Genomic DNA, 7,280 nt, shown 5'->3' with positions numbered 1-7,280 from the left:
AGAATCCTACAGTGGGCAATCAAGTTGTCTGAATTCGACCTTCAGTATGAAGCACGGACAGCCATGAAATCACAGTATCTGGCCGACTTCATTGTGAAATACACTGACACCCTGGAAATCCCTACAAATTGGAATCTCTATGTGGATGGCTCATCAAATAAAACCGGGAGTGGGGCAGGTGTGATAATAGAAAGCAATCAGGGAACCCAAATTGAACTTTTTCTCAAATTCGGGTTCCCTGCCTCAAACAACTAAGCTGAATATGAGGCACTACTAGCTGGTTTGAAGCTGGCTAAAGAGGTAGGAGCTCAAGAGCTTGTCATCTTCAGTGACTCACAGGTAATCACCTCACAAATAACGGGGAGCTATCAAGTCAAGGATCCCACTATGAAAAAGTACTTGGACAAAACTAAGGAACAGCTCGGACAACTTGGGGAATATGAGGTCCGCCATATACCATGGTGTTCCGAGGATTACCTGAAACTGTAGGTCGATCTCGGTTGAGATCTTCTATGCTGGTCAGAGATGACGTGTCTGGCGTGTTGGACTGCCAATGCTGTTGATCCTTTGTCACCAGAGGGTGGTGGTACTTGCAAGGGACTCCGATGCTTAAGTTAGCAAGGGTATTTAAATAGGTTTTTTTTAGAATCAGAATATGAGTTATACCTAGGTGCTCCAGTGTATTTATAGAGGTGTGGAGTGACCTTTTTAGATAAGATAAGTTAGTTATCTTATCTTATCTTATCTTTGGGCGAGGACAGCTTATCTTCTAGGGAACCGCCCTTATCTCTATAGGCTTAGGCTGCCTTTGGATTTGGGTCGTGTTCCTCTATTTGGGCCCTTTATTTGGGCTTTCCTGGTAATCTGGCCGAGCTCTTTGAGAAGAGGTCGGATAGCCTGATCTGAAGAGGTCGGTCACCTTGTCACTAAACATCCCGGGTCGGATAGCTCGGAAGGAAGGTATGAACAGTGCCCTGCTTGAGCTCGGTCTTTCTTTTTGAGGTCGAGTCTTAGTTTTAGGACTTCGATCCTTCTCTGGTGAAGCCGAACTCGAGCATCTTGTCGACTTCATCTTCGTAGCGTTCTCCTTTTTGAATATGGAACGTTTTCTTTTGCTTCTTCTTTAAAAGCGCGCACTTTTGCATTAGCATTTTTAGCCTTGGGAATAGGCGAAGGTTTAGTACCCTCATTAATTGGTTTTTAATTGCACCGTTTCTCTTAGCCTCTCTATTTTGAATTTCACTTTTCAGAAAAAAAAAATGGTTTCTCTTCTCCGTAACTTCCCTTTTCTTTCTCTCTTTCTATTTTTGCCTGAAGTTTACAGTTTTTGCTTTTCTTCCTGCGACGTTGGTTGGCGATTATTTAGTGCTTTCCTTATTGTGAAAGATTGTTCCTTTGATGTCTTTTCTCCATGTTGGTAACTGTGATGACTTTGGGTATGAACAGTAACTTTGCTGAAGAACCTTTGTAGAAAGTAACAATTTTTTCATGGCTCATTTTGATTTTGTGTTATTTGCCCGTTTGGGGGGGGGTTATTTCTTTAAAAAAGGTGGCATCTTTGATGACTTCTTCTTGATATGCTTTGCTGCTTGGTAGTTCCGTTTGCTTGATAAGCTAAGACTGTGTATTTGGAAGGTAGTTATTTTGATGACTTTTATTTGATTTGTAGCTTTATGGGGTAATGACTTTCTTTTCTTCTTTGGATATCACTTTTTGAGAGAGGGCTTTTCTTTATTTTTGCTGAGAGTTTTGTTGGGATGTTAGTCTTGTAGGTTTTCCTGAGTCTTTGTTCTGTTAACTGCCTCCAAAGGATGCCCCTGAATTTTTTTGGTATGGGTCTTGGGGTTTCCTTTTGTTGCCTATACTGCGCTAGATTATATTGTTCGATTTGTTTTGCTTTCGTTTGAGATGTTTTTGAGTAATCCAATCTTCTTTTCTTGTTGTAGGACTAGTTGACCTCATGTCTTCTCGCAAAAATATTGTTGGGACATCTTCCTAAGTCCCTGAGGACATGGCTGATTGGGTCGATTCTATGGTTCTTTTGTGTGTTTCGTTGGTTGACTCAGAGTTTTTGTCAGCAACTTAGCAATTTCATAGGATTTGTGGTAATGGAAGTGATGAGAAGAACTATGAGCTCGTAACTCCAACTTCTGCAGAAAGGGTCTGTTTTTCTATCCGAATTGCTGGAGAGCACCCCTTTTTCTATGCATACAACTTCTTTTTTAGTCAAATAAATATTACTCTTCCTTTTACCCCTTTTGAGACCAACCTATTATGGTCCTGTAATGTAGCTCCATCCCAACTTCACCCCAATTCTTAGGGTTTTATAAAAATCTTTCAACTGCTGTGTCGTGAGCTCGGTATCCCTGCTTCACAATTCCTCTTCTTTTATCTTTTCATTTTGACAAAGCCTGGGGTGGTTAAGAAGAAAGCCGCTTGGGTTTCTTTCCGAGCATCCCAGGGGAAAAAGATTTTCTCCATGTTTGATGAATCTTTTCGCGACTTCAAAAATTACTTTTTTAGGGTCCGAGCTGTTGAAGGAGCTCGGCCCTTTTTCTGGATGAAAATGATGAGCCCACCTTTTCCTTGGAATGGAAAAAGAATGTAATGGTATCTAAATATATGTGGGAGATGTTAGATGAGGCTGAGCAAGCATTTTTGACTGTGCTGGAGGAAAACTGGAGGCAGCCTCCCCATCTCGATACAAAGAAATCATTAGCAAACCCCTCTCTCCTCCTAGCTGAGTTGGGTAGTGGTCAATTCTTCTTTTGGTTTTGCTTATTTTGTCAAGTTTATCTCTTATAAGATCTTTTCTTATTCGTAACTTGGTTTCCCGCTGTGATGTTTGTTTGCAGAGTGATGAACGGATAATTTATACGCTTTTTGGCTTTGTTTTTAGGTAGTTTTTAGTATGATCTAACTACTTTTATGGATGTTTTCTTTAGTTTTTATGTTAAACTCACATTTCTGGACTTTACTATGAGTTTGTTTATTTTTCTGTGATTTCAGGTATTTTCCGGCTGAAATTGAGGGACCTGAGCAAAACTCTGATAAGAAGGCTGACAAAGGACTGCTGATGCTGTTGGAATCTGACCTCCCTGCACTCGAAATGGATTTTCTGGAGCTACAGAACTCTAAATGGCGCGCTCTTAACGGCTTTGGAAAGTGGACATCCAGAGCTTTCCAGCAATATATAATAGTCCATACTTCATTCGAGATATGACGACATAAATTGGCGGTCAATGCCTGTTCCATGCTGCATTCTGGAGTCAAACGCCAGAAACACGTCACGAACCAAAGTGAATGCCAGAAACACGTTACAACTTGGCATTCAACTCAAATAAAAGCCTCTGCACGTGTAACATTCAAGCTCAGCCCAAGCACACACCAAGTGGGCCCCGGAAGTAGATTTCTGCATCAATTACTTACATTTGTAAACCCGAAGAAGCTAGTTTATTATAAATAGGACATTTTACTATTGTATTTTCATCCTGAATTATATTTTTGATCCTGTGATCACGTTTTGTGGGCTGGCCATTCGGCCATGCCTAGACCTTCATCACTTTTGTATTTTCAACGGTGGAATTTCTACACACCATAGATTAAGGGTGTGGAGCTCTGCTGTACCTCAAGTTTCAATGCAAGTACTACTATTTTCTATTCAATTCGACTTATTCTTATTCTATGATATTCGTTGCACTTCAACATGATGAATATGATGATCCGTGACACTCATCATCATTCTCACCTATGAACGCGTGACTGACAACCACTTCCGTTCTACCTTAGACCGGGCGCATATCTCTTGGATTCCTTAATCAGAATCTTCGTGGTATAAGCTAGAATTGATGGCGGCATTCATGGGAATCCGGAAAGTCTAACCTTGTCTGTGGTATTCCGAGTAGGATTCCGGGATTGAATGACTGTGACGAGATTCAAACTCCTGAAGGCTGGGCGTTAGTGACAGACGCAAAAGAATCACTAGATTCTATTCCAACCTGATTGAGAACCGACAGATGATTAGTCGTGCTGTGACAGAGCATTTGGACCATTTTCATTGAGAGGATGGGATGTAGCCATTGACAACAGGTGATGCCCTACATACAGCTTGCCATAGAAAGGAGTGATAAAAAACTGGAAGGAAGAAGTAGAAAAGCAAAGATTCAGAAGGAACACAGCACCTCCATACACCTATCTGAAATTCCCACCATTGAATTACATGAGTAACTTTATCTTTATTTTCTATTTATTTTATTATCATTATTTAAACCAATAATCTCTTAATCCATTTAAATCCACCTGACTGGGATTTACAAGATGACTATAGCTTGCTTCATACCAACAATCTCTGTGGGATCGACCCTTACTCACGTAAGGTATTACTTGGACGACCCAATACACTTGCTGGTTAGTTGTGCGGAGTTGTGACTAAGTGTGATTCACGTTTGAGAGCACCAATTCTTTGGAGCCATTGTTGATGATCACAATTTCATCCACCAAGTTTTTGGCGCCGTTGTTGGGGATTGTTCGAGTATGGACAACTGGCGGTTCATCTTGTTGCTCAGATTAGGTAATTTTCTTTTCAAAACGTTTTCAAAAATTTTCCAAAATTTTTCTTTGTTTTCGTTTTTTCAAAAAAAAATTATTTTTGAAAAAATTTTTAAATTATTCTATGGCTTCAAAACTTTCAAGAATGAATTCTAGAGTTTCATGGTAACATGTTGAATCCTAGCTGGCTGTAAAGCCATATCCAAACTCCTTTGGCATTTGTCTTCAACTAATCACCACAATGCATGTAATGCCATCCTAAAGCTGGCTGGCTATTAAGCCATGTCCAACCCCTGAATTGGAGCTTTAGGCTAACATAAAAAGATTCCTGGAATTCTTCTTAAAGATTTTGAATTTCTTATTTTCTTTTTCCATATGTTTTTCAAAAAATATAATAAAAATACAAAAAAAATTAGAAAATCTTAAAAACCAAAAATATTTTGTGTTTCTTGTTTGAGTCTTGAGTCAATTTTTAAGTTTGGTGTCAATTGCATGTTTTAAAAAAATTATTATGCATTTTTCGAAAATTCATGCGTTCATGGTGTTCTTCATGATCTTCAAGTTGTTCTTGGTAAGTCTTCTTGTTTGATCTTGATGTTTTCTTGTTTTGCATCTTTTGTTGTTTTTCATATGCATTTTTTGTTTGTTAGAATCCATGCATTAAAGATTTCTAAGTTTGGTGTCCTGCATGTTTTCTTTGCATCAAAAATTTTTCAAAATTATGTTCTTGATGTTCATCATGATCTTCAAAGTGTTCTTGGTGTTCATCTTGACATTCATAATGTTCTTGCATGCATCTTGTGTTTTGATCCAAAATTTTTATGTTTTGGGTCATATTTGTGTTTTTCTCTCTCATAATTAAAAATTCAAAAATAAAAAATATCTCTTTTCCTTAATTTTCTCATAATTTTTGAAAATTTGAGTTGACTTAGTCAAAAAATTTTAAAATTAGTTGTTTCTTACAAGTCAAGTCAAATTTTCAATTTTAAAAATCCTATCTTTTCAAAACTTTTTCAAAAATCGAATCTTTTTCATTTTTATCTTATGATTTTTGAAAATTTAAAAATATTTTTCAAAAATCTTTTTCTTAATTTTATCTTTATTTTTGAAAATTATGCTAACAATTAATGTGATTGATTCAAAAATTTGAAGTTTGTTACTTTGTTGTTAAGAAAGGTTCAATCTTTAAATTCTAGAATCATATCTTTTAGTTTCTTGTTAGTCAAGTAATTAATTTTAATTTTAAAAATTAAATCTATCTTATCTTATCTTTCATATCATATCTTTTTTCAAAAATTTGATTTTAAAATATCTTATCTAACTTCTTATCTTCTTATATTTTCAAATTTGATTTTAACATCTTTTTCAACTAACTATTTGACTTTTTGTTTGTTTCTTATCTTTTTCAAAACCACCTAACTACTTCTCCCTCTCTAATTTTCGAAAATATCTCACCTCTTTTTCAAAATTCTTTTTAATTAATTAACTAATTGTTTTAAAATTTTAATTTAAATTCTATCTCATCTTTAATTTTTGAAAATCATTAACTCCTTTTCAAAATTAATTTTTGAATTCTCTCTCTCATCTTCTTCTATTTATTTATTTATTTACTAACACTTCTCTTTACCTCTCTTCATCTCCAATCACTGCTTCTATCCTCACCCTTGTGTTTGGGTTCTTCTTCACTTTTATTCCTTTCTTCTTCTACTAATAATAAGGATCCTCTTTACTGTGACATAGAGGATTCCTCTTCCTTTCTTGTTCTCTTCTCTTTCATATGAGCAGGAACAAGGAAAAAGGCATCTTTATTGAAGCTAATCCAGAACCTGAAAGGACTCTGAAGAGGAAACTAAGAAAAGCTAAATTACAACAATCCAGAGGCAACCTTTCTGAAATTTTCGAACAAGAGAAGGAGATGGCAGCCAAACCTAACAACAATAATGCAAGGAGGATGCTTGGTGATTTCACTAAACCAACGTCCATGTTTGATGGAAGAAGCATCTCAATTCCTGCCATTGGAGCAAACAATTTTGAGCTGAAACCTTAATTAATTGCTTTGATGCAACAGAACTGCAAGTTTCATGGACTTCCATCTGAAGATCCTTATCAGTTTTTAACTGAGTTCTTGCAGATTTGTGAGACTATCAAGACAAATGGAGTAGATTCTGAAGTCTACAGGCTCATGCTTTTCCCTTTTGCTGTAAGAGACACAACTAGAACATGGTTGGACTCACAACCTAAAGATAGCCTGGACTCCTGGGATAAGCTGGTCATGGCCTTCTTGGATAAATTCTTTCCTCCTCGAAAGTTGAGCAAGCTTAGAGTGGATATTCAGACCTTCAAGCAAAAAGATGGTGAATCCCTCTATGAAGCTTGGGAAAGATACAAGCAGATGACCAAAAAGTGTCCTTCTGACATGTTTTCAGAATGGACCATATTAGATATATTCTATTATGGTCTATCTGAGTTTTCCAAAATGTCATTGGACCATTCTACAGGTGGATCCATTCACTTAAAGAAAATGCCTGCAAAAGCTCAAGAACTTATTGACATGGTTGCAAATAACCAATTCATGTACACTTCTGAGAGGAATTCCGTGAATAATGGGAGGCCTCAGAGGAAGGGAGTTCTTGAAATTGATGCTCTGAATGCCATATTGGCTTAGAACAAAGTGTTGACTCAGCAAGTCAACATGATTTCTCAAAGTCTGGATGGATGGCAAAATGCATCCA

The 7,280-nt window shown here is 36.9% G+C and overlaps 1 non-coding gene across 1 annotated transcript; it reads right to left on the bottom strand.

The window, feature by feature from the left end:
- Positions 1-6,862: 6,862 nt before the first annotated feature.
- On the bottom strand, positions 6,863-6,966 carry LOC130937515 (small nucleolar RNA R71). The gene has a single exon (XR_009068731.1). It is a non-coding gene; the product is annotated as a small nucleolar RNA R71 (small nucleolar RNA).
- Positions 6,967-7,280: the final 314 nt, after the last annotated feature.

This window comes from Arachis stenosperma, chromosome 6 (assembly GCF_014773155.1).
Source record: "Arachis stenosperma cultivar V10309 chromosome 6, arast.V10309.gnm1.PFL2, whole genome shotgun sequence".
In the NCBI taxonomy this organism is placed as follows: domain Eukaryota; kingdom Viridiplantae; phylum Streptophyta; class Magnoliopsida; order Fabales; family Fabaceae; genus Arachis; species Arachis stenosperma.
The sequence above is the reverse complement of the archived record's forward strand: the minus strand, read 5'-3'. Positions and strand labels throughout refer to the sequence as shown.